We start from the raw sequence: 14,355 nt of genomic DNA on the forward strand, positions 1-14,355 counted from the left end.
ACGCCTTCAAGAAGGGAACGGGTTTCGCCGCCGCCGGTCTGTCCGCAGAAAGAACAGGTTTTCACCCCGGCCACCCCTCACCGCCACCGAACACCGCACCCCGGCAGCCACGCCGCCCGAGGGAGTCCTGGATTAGGGGGTGTCCGGATGGCCGGACTATAGCCTTTGGCCGGACTCCTGGACTATGAAGATACAAGATTGAAGACTTTGTCCCGTGTCCGGATGGGACTTTCCTTGGCGTGGAAGGCAAGCTTGGCGATACGGATATGTAGATCTCCTACCATTGTAACCGGCTCTGTGTAACCCTAACCCTCTTCGGTGCCTATATAAACCGGAGGGTTTTTAGTCCATAGGACGAACAACAATCATACCATAGGCTAGCTTCTAGGGTTTAGCCTCTCTGATCTCGTGGTAGATCTACTCTTGTACTACCCATATCATCAATATCAATCAAGCAGGAGTAGGGTTTTACCTCCATCGAGAGGGCCCGAACCTGGGTAAAAACATCGTGTCCCTTGTCTCCTGTTACCATCCACCTAGACGCAAAGTTCGGGACCCCCTACCCGAGATCCGCCGGTTTTGACACCGACATTGGTGCTTTCATTGAGAGTTCCTCTGTGTCGTCATCTTTAGGCCTGATGGCTCCTTCGATCATCAACAACGATGCGGTCCAGGGTGAGACTTTTCTCCCCGGACAGATCTTCGTATTCGGCGGCTTTGCACTGCGGGCCAATTCGCTTGGCCATCTGGAGCAGATTGAAAGCTACGCCCCTGGCCATCAGGTCAGATTTGGAAGTTTGAACTACACGGATGACGTCCGCGGAGACTTGATCTTCGACGGGTTTGAGCCACAGCCAAGCGCGCCGCACTGTCACGATGGGCATTATCTAGCTCTGCCGCCGAACAGTGCCCTAGAGGCCGCACCAGTGTTCGCTCCGACCCTTAGCTCGGAGCTGACTGCGCCGATCGAGGACGGGTGGCTGGACACCACCTCGGGGGCTGCGATCTCTATGGCGATTGAGCCGAACACCATCCCTGTCGTTTGACAGGCTCGTAACTCCAAGGTGCTGGACTCCTCTCCGGACTCCGAACCTTCCGCGCCCCTGCCAATCGAATCCGATTGGGCACCGGTCATGGAATTCACCGCCGCGGACATCTTTCAGCACTCTCCCTTTGGCGACATCCTGAATTCACTAAAGTCTCTCTCTTTATCAGGAGAGCCCTGGCCGGACTATGGTCAGGAAGGTTGGGATGCGGACGAGAAGAAAATCAAAGCCCACCCACCACCCACTTCGTAGAAACTGTCGATGATTTAACCGACATGCTCGACTTCGACTCCGAAGACATCGACGGTATGGACGACGATGCAGGAGACGACCAAGAACCACCTCGTCATATGACATTTACATGGTGGACATCCCAAAAGATGGGAATGGCGATGGAACAACGGAGGATGACCCCTCCAAGAAACAGCCTAAGCATCGGCGTCAGCGGCGCCGCTCTAAATCCCGCCACAGCAAAAACGGTGATTCCGGCACGGGAGACAATAACACCCCGGACAGTGCCGAAGACAACCCCCTCCAGCAAGATTCAGTGCGGGAGGATGGAGAAGCCAGCCCTCATGAGAGAGCGGCAGGCAGAGAGGTAGAGGACGATAATTACATGCCTCCCTCCGAAGACGAGGCAAGCCTCGATGACGACAAATTTGTCTTGCCCGAGGATCCCGTCGAGCAAAAGCGTTTCAAACGTAGGCTTATGGCCACGGCAAGCAGCCTCAAGAAAAAGCAGCAACAGCTTAGAGCTGACCAAGACTTGCTAGCCGACAGATGGACTGAAGTCCTTGCGGCCGAAGAGTATGAACTCGAACGCCCCTCCAAGAGCTACCCAAAACGAGGCTGCTACCCCGATTAGAGGAGGAAGCACCTAAACCTACATCACCAGCGCATGATACGGCCGACCGTCCACCTCGTGGCCGCGACAGAGAGGCCTCTCGGCCCTGCACTCAAGCCGCACCCCGGCGCCGCTCAAAAAATACCAAGGCGCGGGAAAATGCGCCAGACCTGCGGGATATACTGGAGGACAAGGCAAGGCAAACAAGATCGATCTATGGATTGCGTGGGCGCCCCATGATACGTGATGATAACCGTCACGCCGGATATGGCAATTCCGGCCGGGCCGAACACAGTAGACAAAGCTCATTTGAGCTGCGTCGTGATATAGCCCAATACAGAGGCGCCGCACACCCACTATGCTTCACAGACGAAGTGATGGATCGTCAAATCCCTAAGGGTTTCAAACCCGTAAACATTGAATCATACGATGGCACAATAGATCCTGCGGTCTGGATCGAGGACTATCTCCTCCATATCCACATGGCCTGCGGTGATGATCTACACGCCATCAAATACCTCCCACTCAAGCTTAAAGGACCAGCTCGGCATTGGCTTAACAGCTTGCCAGCGGAGTCAATTGGTTGTTGGGAACACCTGGAAGCCGCATTCCTCGACAACTTCTAGGGCACCTATGTGCGACCACCAGACGCCGATGACCTAAGCCACATAATTCAGCAGCCAAAGGAATCAGCCAGACAATTCTGGACACGGTTCCTAACCAAGAAAAATCAAATCGTCGACTGTCCGGATGCAGAGGCCCTTGCAGCCTTCAAACATAACATCCGCGACAAGTGGCTTGCCCGGCACCTAGGACAGGAAAAGCCGAAATCCATGGCAGCCCTCACAACACTCATGACCCTCTTTTGCGCGGGAGAGGACAGCTGGCTAGCTTGTAGTAACAACATGACCAAGAGCCCTGGTAATTCGGATACCAAGGACAGCAACGGCAGGTCGCGTCGCAACAAGCACAAGCGCCGCATTAATGGCGATAATGCTGAGGATACGGCAGTCACTGCCGGATTCACAGGCTGTAAACCCGGTCAACAGAAAAAGCCATTCAAAAGAAATACTCCGGGCCCGTCCAATTTGGATCGAATACTCGACCGCTCGTGCTAGATACACGGCACCCCCGAAAAACCAGCCAACCACACCAACAGGGATTGTTGGGTGTTCAAGCAGGCAGGCAAGTTAAATGCCGAAAACAAAGACAAGGGGCTGCATAGCGACGACGAGGAGGAGCCCCGTCCGCCGAACAATAGAGCTTAGAAGGGCTTCCCCCTACAAGTGCGGACGGTGAACATGATATACGCAACCCACATACCCAAAAGGGAGCGGAAGCGTGCACTAAGGGACGTATATGCGATGGAGCCAGTCGCCCCAAAGTTCAATTAGTGGTCCTCCTGCCCAATCACTTTTGATCGAAGGGACCACCCCACTAGTATCCGCCATGGAGGATTCGCCGCATTGGTTCTAGACCCAATCGTTGACGGATTTCACCTCACTAGAGTCCTGATGGACGGCGGCAGCAGCTTGAACCTGCTTTATCAGGATACAGTGCGCAAAATGGGCATAGACCCCTCAAGGATTAAACCCAAAAAGACGACCTTTAAAGGCATCATACCAGGTGTAGAGGCCAACTGTACAGGCTCAGTTACACTTGAAGTGGTCTTCGGATCCCCGGATAACTTCCGAAGCAAGGAGTTAATCTTCGACATAGTCACGTTCCACAGCGGCTATCACGCACTGCTCGGACGAACCGCATTTGCAAAGTTCAATGCGGTGTCGCACTATGCATACCTCAAGCTCAAGATGCCAGGCCCTCGAGGAGTCATTACGGTTAACGGAAACACCGAACGCTCTCTCCGAACGGAGGAGCATACGGCGGCTCTCGCGGCGGAAGTACAAAGCAACCTCTCAAGGCAATTCTCGAGTCCGGCTATTAAACGGCCGGACACCGTCAAGCGCGCCCGGAGTAACCTACAACAAGACCGCCTGGCACGTCCCGAGCACGCGTAGCAATGCGGCCCCAACCCCAGCCCTCGCAAAATTGCGAAACCAGTACTACACGTACATAATTACGCTCTGGAAATACCATGGGCATAGGGGGAGGGGCACGACCACGGCAGGCCCATAATGCGACTCAATCGCACCAGGGGCTCCTGATTGTGCAATTCCTTTTTCTTATTTTCAGGACTCCTTTATCAAGAAGCCTTGTCCGGCAGTAGAATCGCCGAACATACGATGCAACAGCCAGGGAAGCAGAAAGCTACGTCGAGTATCCAGGTGTTCTCTATAACGAGCAGTATACTTGTTTTACATATCATCCCGCAGCTCGCTCCTGGAGGGGGACATGTCAAATAGTCCCGTCCCTTGCTTATCGCACTATTTGTATCCTTCTGCTTTTACCGCAGCTTTTTTAATAAACAATGCATAGCTTTTGCCTATTATTGCATTCCTTTTTCTTATCTATATATGTTCACTTATGACATGTTGCATCCGTACGCTTTGGTACGGCCAAATACACCAGGGGCTTAAGTACCCCAAAATATGGTGTGATAAGTCCGAACACTTTCACAAGTGCGGCACCCCGAACTTATAGCATTATATGCATCGGCTCCGAATCATGTCTTGGGTCAATAGTTGGGTTTGCCCGGCTCCCATGTTTTGGTACCTTACGTTCCGTTATATCGGCTAAGGTAGCGCTGGGAGAACCACTGCGATTGTGCCCCAGTTGAGCTGGATTAAGCACCTCAGTGGAGAAAGCTAAAACTGACCGTCATGATAGGGCGAGAGCCAGTCGCTGTTCGAGAGGTTTTCGAGTCCCTAAAGACTTATGCCGCTTAGAGCGAGGAGTCGGCTTTGTCCGGCCCAGGCGTGGATAGCGCCCCAAACTCGGTCTTCCGAATACTAGGGGCTTCGCCGAAATTTAAATTATAGAATTCTATGGCTAAGTGAGAGTGTTCAAGCATTATAGTCTGGTTGCCTCGTTCGTTGCGTTGAGCGCCTCCCTCGAAGGACCCAAGAATGGGAAAAAGAGCGCTCAAGTTTATCCCGAACACCCCAGCACTCGCGGCATGGGGGCAGAACCCGACGACTTGCCATCTCTCAAATTTAATAAACGGCCGCACAGAAGGTAATATTTTAAATTCACAAGCGTTGCTTAGCGCATATGAACAAGTTTTCAAGCGTACAGGATAACAAATGCGAGTTTACTCAAAAAATACATCTTTGGATCATTCACCCGCTATAAGACGGGCACCCTTCAGGACGCCCGCATAATACATTTCGGGCTTGCGATACTCCCTTCTCGGCGGTGGAGCATCCATCACAAGCTTCTCAGCGTCCATCTTGCCCCAGTGCACTTTAGCACAGGCAAGGGCCCTACGGGCACCTTCTATACAGACGGAGCGCTTGACGACTTCAATCCATGGACAGGCGTCCACCAGCCGCCTCACCAGCCCGAAGTAGCTCCCAGGCATGGCTTCCTTAGGCCACAGCCGAACTACGAGGCCCTTCATGGCCTGTTCGGCCACCTTATGGAGCTCGACCAGCTGCTTCAGCTGGTCGCTCAAGGGAACCGGGTGTCCAGCCTCAGCATACTGATACCAGAACACCTTCTCCGTCGAGCTCCCCTCCTCAGCCCGGTAGAATGCGGCAGCGTCGGACACACTGCGGGGCAGATCTGTGAATGCTCCTAGAGAGCTCCGGATTCGGGTAAGTAACAAGTAATTCACTTTCACGTGCTTGCTTTGCATGAAGAATGCCTTACCCGCCGCTATCTTCTTCATTGCCTCAATTTCCTGGAGGGCTTTCTGGGCTTTGGCCTTAGCGGCTTTGGCGCTCTCAAGAGCCGAGGCGAGCTCGGACTCTCGAGTCTTTGAGTCACGCTCCAAACTCTCGTGTTTTTCCATGAGAGCCTGGAGCTCTTGCCGCACCTCCGCCACCCGCGCCTCCTGCTTCTCTCGCTCGGCGCGCTCCGCGGCCGCATTGCTTTCATCCTTAGACACCGCCTCCTTCAGGGTCGCCACCTTGTTCGTGGCCCCTGCAATTCTCATGTCATTCCTGTCATTTTTTGCAACCACATCTTTTATATACTTCCATAAGGTATTACTTACCTTCCTTGTCCTCAAGCTGCTTTTTGGCAAGGCCGAGCTCGTTCTCGGACCGCTCGAGGCTCTGCTTCAATGCATTGACCTCCGCAGTCAGTGCGGCAGAGGTCAGCAACGCAGCCTGCATTCCCCATATTGACATACTTATGTTAGACTCCTGCGTACATCTTTTTAGATCCTTAGTTCGGCTTTTCTTTCCGAACACCAAACCGAGCATTAGGGGCTACTGTCTGTGCGGTAATATTTTTACATATCTTAAATACATACATCAAAGCCTGTTAGAAGGTTGGCACAGGCTTCAGTCAGCCCGCTCTTGGCGGACTGAACTTTCTGAATCACCACACTCATAACATTGCGGTGCTCCTCGTTGATGGAGGCGCCGTTAAGCGCCTCCAGCAAATTATCCAATGCCTCTGGTTGGACGGAGGTCACCGGTGTCGCAGTCTCGCCCTTCTTACGAAGGGGCCGCCTGCCGGACTCCGGAACCACTGAAGGTTCCGGTGCGGAGTCCGGCCTAGGGACGGACTTAGAGCCCTTTGGGGTTTTATCCCCCTTGCGCCTGGAGTCCGGGAGGTCGCCTTGCGGCGCCTCCTGGACCACCTCCTCCTGGCTGGGCCCCTTTTGGGACCCCACCTCGGCATCATCCGCAGCGTGAGGAGAGGAAGCATCTGGAAGTGAGGTGCTATTCACGTCCGACAAATCCAGGGAGCCGCTCGTTGAAGCGTCGAGCTCGTCCTTGGGCGGGCTGCAGGGTTATATTCGGCGTTAGGAGATACTGTGCGACAAATGAAACGCCATGAGTTATTCTGGTATCCGAACACTTACGATTTTGCCAGGGCCTTAGCCCTCGGTGGCCACTCCTCTTCGCCGTCGTCGGCGTCGGTGGAGTAGTCCGGAGGAAGGGTCCTTCCCTTCTTGGACCCTCTGGCCTCCCCGGTTGGGGCGGCCTTCCTTTTCTTCTCTTCCCCCGCTGGGGGAGAGGCCTCTTTTTCCTCCTCCTCGTCTTCGCGGGAGGAGTCCGCCTCGGAGTCATCGGACAATGAGTCCAATAACACCTGGCGTCGGGAACTCTTTCGGGTTCCCGTGGCCTTCTTCTTGGCCTTCTTCTCGCGCACCACATGAGGTGCCGGAACCAGCAGCCCCCGTCAATCGGGCATCCCCTGGGTCTTCTAGCAAGGGAGCCGGACAGTCAACCTGCCCGGACGTCTTTTGCCAGGCCTGTCAAAGGTAAGGGAGTTTAGATCCCGCATAGAGTCAAACTATGAAAAACAAGTGTCCTGTAAAGGGTAAAATAGCTTACCTCGCCGGCTTGACGCTGCGAGCTGAATCCGCAATCTTCGGTAGCGGATGCGGGAGCCTCGACGCCCTTGAACAACACCTTCCAGGCATCTTCGTACGTAGTGTCGAAGAGCCTGCTCAAGGTTTGGTGTTGTGCCGGGTCAAACTCCCACAAGCTGAAGGCCCGTTGTTGGCACGGGAGGATCTGGCGGATGAGCATGACCTGGACTATGTTGACGAGCTTGAGCTTCTTGTTCACCAGATTTTTGACGCAGGATTGGAGTCCGGTCAGCTCTTTCGAACTACCCCATGTTAGGCCCGTCTCTTTCCAAGAGGTGAGCCGTGTAGGGAAGCCAGATTGGAATTCGGGGGCCGCTGCCCATTTAGGGTCACGCGGCTCGGTGATGTAGAACCACCCCGATTGCCACCCCTTTATGGTCTCCACGAAGGAGCCCTCGAGCCATAGGACGTTGGCCATCTTGCCCACCATGGCACCTCCGCACTCCGCTTGGCGGCCGCCCACTACCTTCGACTTGACATTGAAGGTCCTCAGCCATAAGCCGAAGTGGGGCTGGATGCAGAGGAAGGCCTCGCACACGACGATGAACACCGAGATATTGAGGACGAAATTCGGGGCCAGATCATGGAAATCCAAGCCGTAGTAGAACATGAGCCCCCGGACAAATGGGTGAAGTGGAAAACCTAGTCCGCGGTGAGGAACACCACCCTCTCATGGGGCCCGGGGTGGGGATGAGCTGCCCCTTGTCGAGGAGCCGATGCGCGATGTCACTGGACAAGTATCCGGCCTTCCGCAGCCTCTTGATGTGCCCCTCCGTGACAGAGGAGGCCATCCACTTGCCTCCTGCTCCGGACATGGCTGGAGAAGGTTGAGGCGAGATGTGCGGACTTGGGCGCTGGAGCTCGAGTGCGCGGAAATGGATAAGCAAAGGAGGAAGAAGGCATAGGTAAAAAGGTGGATCCTTATCCCCTTATATGGACGGACGAAGCTATGCGTCTCCACCAGCCTGGTAAAACTCGCTTATCTCCCGAGCGTCGTAATCAATGGCGCGGTTGGGTTACCCACGCCCGTATTGATGAGAATCCCGGAATAAGGGGACACGATCTCTGCTTTGACAAGACGTGCCAAGGAAACCGCCTCGCTAAACGCGCTGAGGTGGAACAGTAAAAATGATCCGAATAAAGGCTTGGCCGTGGTGTGATGTCACGCCACGGAGTATGTCAGCAGATTGAATTTGTGTAAATATTATTCTCTCTACGGTGGTATGTGGAACTTATCTTGCAGAGCCGGACACTATCCTTGTGTTCAAAATCTTCTATGAAGTATTCGGAGGAGGAACCCGCCTTGCAATGCCGAAGACAATATGCGCGCCGGACTCGTCGTCATTGAAGCCTGGTTCAGGGGCTACTGAGGGAGTCCTAGATTAGGAGGTGTCCGGATAGCCGGACTATAGCCTTTGGCCGGACTCCTGGACTATGAAGATACAAGATTGAAGACTTTGTCCCGTGTCCGGATGGGACTTTCCTTGGCATGAAAGGCAAGCTTGGCGATACGGATATGTAGATCTCCTACCATTGTAACCGGCTCTGTGTAACCCTAACCCTCTTCGGTGCCTATATAAACCGAAGGGTTTTTAGTCCGTAGGACGAACAACAGTCATACCATAGGCTAGCTTCTAGGGTTTAGCATCTCTGATCTCGTGGTAGATCTACTCTTGTACTACCCATATCATCAATATCAATCAAGTAGGAGTAGGGTTTTACCTCCATCGAGAGGGCCCGAACCTGGGTAAAAACATCGTGTCCCTTGTCTCCTGTTACCATCCGCCTAGACGCATAGTTCGGGACCCCCTGTCGTGGTTCTAAGCCTGACAGTAGAGTGGGGGTAGGTATGGAGAGGCAAGGTCCTAGCTATGGAGAGGTTGTAAGCACAAAGGATGTACGAGTTCAGGCCCTTCTCGGAAGAAGTAACAGCCCTACGTCTCGGAGCCCGGAGGCGGTCGAGTGGATTACGAATGTATGAATTACAAGGTGCCGAACCCTTCTGCCTGTGGAGGGGGGTGGCTTATATAGAGTGCGCCAGGACCCCAGCCAGCCCACGTAGGAGAGGGTTTAAGGTGAGTTAAGTCTGGGGCGTTACTGGTAACGCCCCACATAAAGGCCTTTACTATCATAAAGTCTACTTGATTACAGGCCGTTGCAGTGCAGAGTGCCTCTTGACATCCTGGTGGTCGAGTGGGTCTTCGTGGTCGAGTCCTTCAGGCCAGTCGAGTGAATCCTCTTTGGTCGACTGGAAGGCGACCTCTTTTAGGAATGTCCTAGGGTAAGTTACTTGGATCAGGTCCATGACCCTACCCTAGGTACATAACCCCATCATTAGCCCCCGAATGGATTGAGGCTTCGAGTGAAGAAGGAGTTGATGTCGTTTCCGATTAACCTTTGCGCTCCGGTTGTGCGCTGTTCTGGACCAAAGAATCCCTTTGTCGATAGGAAACAACTTGCCTTCAGTCGACTTGATCCATTCTGTTTTTGCGTCGAGTGATCTTTCAGGCTTCGACGATCTCCGAGCGACGGATCGCCGGAAACACCGCGCCTGACAGATTGATTTGTTGCTCGCGGATCCCGCGGGATGCGAAATTTTGGGGCGCGCGCGAAGCGGGGCGGACCGCGGCGTTCGGATGGGACGGGGCATGGACGCCTCGATCTCCGCGCCGCCTTTTTCGCCACGTATCCCGTCTGCATAACTGTTCCAGATATGATTAGATCGACCGGGCCCACCTGTCATCCACTCGGAAGGGACCTTATAAATGTGCCCGGCGAGGATTTCTGTGCTGCGCCTTAGCATTCTCCCCCTCTCTCTGCTTCCTTCCTCCCTGCTCAGCGTGCTCGCTCTCGCCCCCGCACCACTTCCCTTCGCGCATCTCGCCGGCGACCATGGCCAAGGAGAAGACGGTGGCGCTGGAGCGTGCAAAGAAGGCGTCGGCGTCGGAGAAGGCGAAGGGGAGATCCACCAGCCGTGGAGGGTCCTCGTCCAGATCCCGCCTGCCGAAAGGCTGGGTCCAAGGAGACTGGATCCAGTCGACCATCACTGAGAATGACATTCTCGACATGGCCAACGAGGGCTTGATCCCCCACGGAGCTGCGAGGCTTCCGGGGAAGGAGTGGCAGCCTCAGCCAGAAGAGGGTGAGTGTGTGCTTTTGGCCACCCATGTGGATCGTGGGTTTTCCTTGCCGCCGAGTGTTTTCTTTCGTGGCTTCTTGAATTTCTTCGGAGCGCAGCTCCACCATTTTACCCCAAACTCCATTGCCTATCTTGCTGCGTTCGTGTCCATGTGTGAGGGTTTCTTGGGCTGTCGACCGCACTGGGGTTTGTTCAAGCATATATTCACGTGTCGCTCTCAGACCGTGAAGAAGGCGAGTCCAGGCGACGAAAAGACCCGAGTCGTCCAAATGTGTGGGGGTTTGGGCATCCAGGTGAGGAACAAGAGCACCTTTCCGCCCATGACCTTTCCCGAGTCAGTCAGAGGCTGGCAGTCGACCTGGTTCTACTGTCGGGACCAGTCGACGCCGGGACAGTCGAGTGGACTCCCACAGTTCACCATGGACCGAGTGAACAAGCCCTCCTCTCTGAAGTTGATCCCGGAGGAGAAAGCTGATGTGAAGATGTTGATGGAGCGCGTGGTGCAGTTGGTTCGGGAGGGAGTGACGGGCATGGATCTCCTGGAGGTCTTCCTCAGGCGTCGCATCCAGCCCCTCCAGTTCCGGAGCCACTGCATGTGGTTGTACTGTGGGACCGAAGACGAGACTAGAGTCCATCCAGAAGCAGTCGACGATGTCACTCTGGAAAGATGGATGGCAGCCGTCACCGGAAACAAGGACAACCCACGCGGAGCCAGAAGGATTCCTCCACTCGACCACAACAGTGATCCAAATAAGGTACACTTGCCCTGCTCTCCACTGCATTCTTGTCGCATTCATCTCTGTCCACTCTGCCGACTTGTCGACTGATCATTGTCTTGATATCTGCTAGGCCCTCACCGAGCTGTACTCGATTCCCAATGGGGCACAAACTCCGACTGAGGAGGGTGAGGCGAGTGGGGGCGATAGCCAGGACGAGGAGGAGTGGGACTCGGACGTTGCAGGGGACGACGACGACGACGATGATGATGACGGCGATGATGATGACGCCGAAGACGAGGAGGAAGAGGAGGAGGTCGTGCCACCGCGCTCGGAAAGGCGGTCGAAGCTCGTCCACGACCCTTCGACTGAACGTGGCAAGGGGGTTGCGACGCAGTCGACCAAGCGCCCTAGGACCACTTCTCCAGCGCCGACTGAAAAGGCGCCGAAGCAGCCTAGGGGGGCTCCGCCAAAGCCGACCAAGCTCCTGCCGAAGATGAAGGTGTCCATCCCCACCATATCAGGGTAATTGTGCTGCTCATATTTTCTTATTCTGTGCGAACTTTATCTCTGGTCGACGCTGAAGTTAGTCGACCGATCCTTTGGAGTTGTAGTGCTGCTACTTCTGAGACCTCGGCCCGGGCTGATGACCACGAGATGGAGGATGCAGCAACTTCGAACCCAGGTACTGTATTCTTAACATCGTTCTTAGTCGACTGGCTCGCGATCTCTGATCCTGATTCTTCTCCGCAGCTCCACCCAATACTGTTATCAATCTCCCTGATGACGACGAGGATGAAGAAACACTGGCACGCAGGAGGAGTCGGAAAGCGTCCGCCAGTAAAGTGCCTCAAGATGTGACGGCGCCTGAGATTCTGACTGTGGAAGAAGAGAACATCACTCGACACACGGTGTCCTTCGCAAATCCACTGACGAGTGCTCAGCAGCCCTCCCTCTTCACGACGCACCACGTCCCAGAGGACCAAGCTGGCGCAGCGAAGGAAGCAATACGCCAGGCGGGACTCATGATGGAGCAGCTGAAGACTATCCGGGACGCGAGCCAGGCAGCTTATGACGCCAGCTCTGCCCTCCAAATCAATGTCCAGGTCAGTCGACCGCTGTTTGTTCTGTTGGATATGCTACCAAAAACTTTTCTTTTCTGGAATTTATAGTAATCACCCACTGGGTGTGTCGAATAAACTCCGTGTTAGCGGGGGCACGCTGAGTGCACCCGCTGGGTGTAGTCCCCAAGGCTAAGGTCGACTGCTGGCAGTCGGCCTTAGGCTTTATGATGTCAATCTTTCTGTCAGTCGACTGGTCGACTGGATTTCACAAACCGGTGGGGGCACGCTGAGTGCACCCACTGGGTGTAGTCCCCACGGCTAAGGTCGACTTCTGGCAGTCGGCCTTAGGCTTTATAATGTCAATCTTTCTGTCAGTCGACTGGTCGACTGGATTTCACAAACCGGTGGGGGCACGCTGAGTGCACCCACTGGGTGTAGTCCCCGAGACTGTGGTCGACTGCTTGCAGTTGATCACAGTCTTAGAGAATGCATCTCGCACACATTTTTTTTTGAGGTCGACTGGTCGACTTTGTCTTCAACAGGATTAGTGGGGGCACGCTGAGTGCACCCACTGGGTGTAGTCCCCGAGACTACGGTCGAATGCTTGTATTTGGCTGTAGTCTTAGAAACGTGTGTTTATCCCTTTTTCACTCGGAAGTGAATTATATTTGACATTTAGTCGATTGGTTCTTCACAGAACTCCTGTGATCTTGTGGCTCGCTACTCAGAGCTGGAACAAAAACATACTCAAGTCGAGCTGAGCTTGAGGCTGGTTCAGGAGAAGCTGACAAAGGCAAAGGAGGAGACCGAAGGTATGTTTGGTGAGACACTGACGACTGCTTTTCCCCTTGCTTGTTTCAGCATCTGATCTTGCTGTAACTTGCAGGTAAGGTAAGGGAGGCCCAGCAGAAGAAAGACCTTGAGCTAGCTGAGAAGATCAAGCTTGCTGACGAGAAGTTAGCTTCAGTTACCAAGCTCGAACAAGACAATACCAATCTGAAAGCTGCTCTTGGGATTGCCAACAAGGAGGTCAGTCGACTGAAAACTGACAAAGCTGCCCTGACCGACCAAGTCAGCAAATTGACTGAGAAGAAAACTGAACTGGAGGCCTTCCTGAGTGGTCTTGCCAAAAAGTTGTTCCTTATGCTTGAAGGTAAATCTCCATGTTTGGCAAATATTTCCAATTGTGGCTTTTTCCATTCGACTATCTCCTTGACTTAGTGATCACCCTTGCAGAATTTTGTCAAAACTTTGAAGAAGAAACCAGCCGACTGGAGCCAAACCTTGACCCCGTCAATTCTCCGGTGAACGACGAAGTTGCCATGGATGTTTTCCGACTGGAGTCTCGTGTTGCAGCTGTCGTGGACTATCTCGCAAGGCTGAAGGCCACCACATCTCGCATCGACTCGACGCTCTGGCCTGAGGAGACACTTCAGAATGACCTTGAGTCGCTGATGGCCCGCTTGAACACGATCCCTGGTCGAGTGCAGGAGTGGAAGAAGTCCTCGGCTCGGTGTGGTGCAGATGTCGCTCTGTGTCTGGCCCGAGTCCACTGCAAAGATGCGCGAGAAGAGAAGCTGGCGGCCCTTCGGGTGGCCAATACCAAGAAGCACGACTTCAGATCCTTTATGGAAACTTTCCTTGCAGCTGCCACTCGGATCGCCGACGGGATTGACCTTGATGAATTTGTTGCACCTTCCAGCCCTCCACAGGAGGGGTAAAAAACTTCTTCTGGCTCGACGCTTTAAATTTGCCTCGGTATGCTGAGTGAAATTGTAACCGACAAACCTTAACAGGCTTGACGCCTGAGCACTTTCGGTTCCTTTAGATGTCGATTCAAACTTGGATTTGGTGCTTGAATACGATTGCCTTCGGCTCGGAATGTCTTTTGCAGGTTCAAAGCAAGGTGCCTTAGGCGAGCGCTTGGACTGCAGCTAAGCCCCCGAGTGAGAGGGTTGCTCTTCACTCGGTAGGATTTTTGTAACTTAGGCGAGCACAGGGCTGCAGCTAAGCCCCCGAGTGAGAGGGTTGCTCTTCACTCGGTAGGATTTTCACAACTTAGGCGAGTGCTTGGACTGCAGCTAAGCCCCCGAGTGA

This window comes from Triticum dicoccoides, chromosome 2B (genome assembly GCF_002162155.2).
Source record: "Triticum dicoccoides isolate Atlit2015 ecotype Zavitan chromosome 2B, WEW_v2.0, whole genome shotgun sequence".
Taxonomy (NCBI): domain Eukaryota; kingdom Viridiplantae; phylum Streptophyta; class Magnoliopsida; order Poales; family Poaceae; genus Triticum; species Triticum dicoccoides.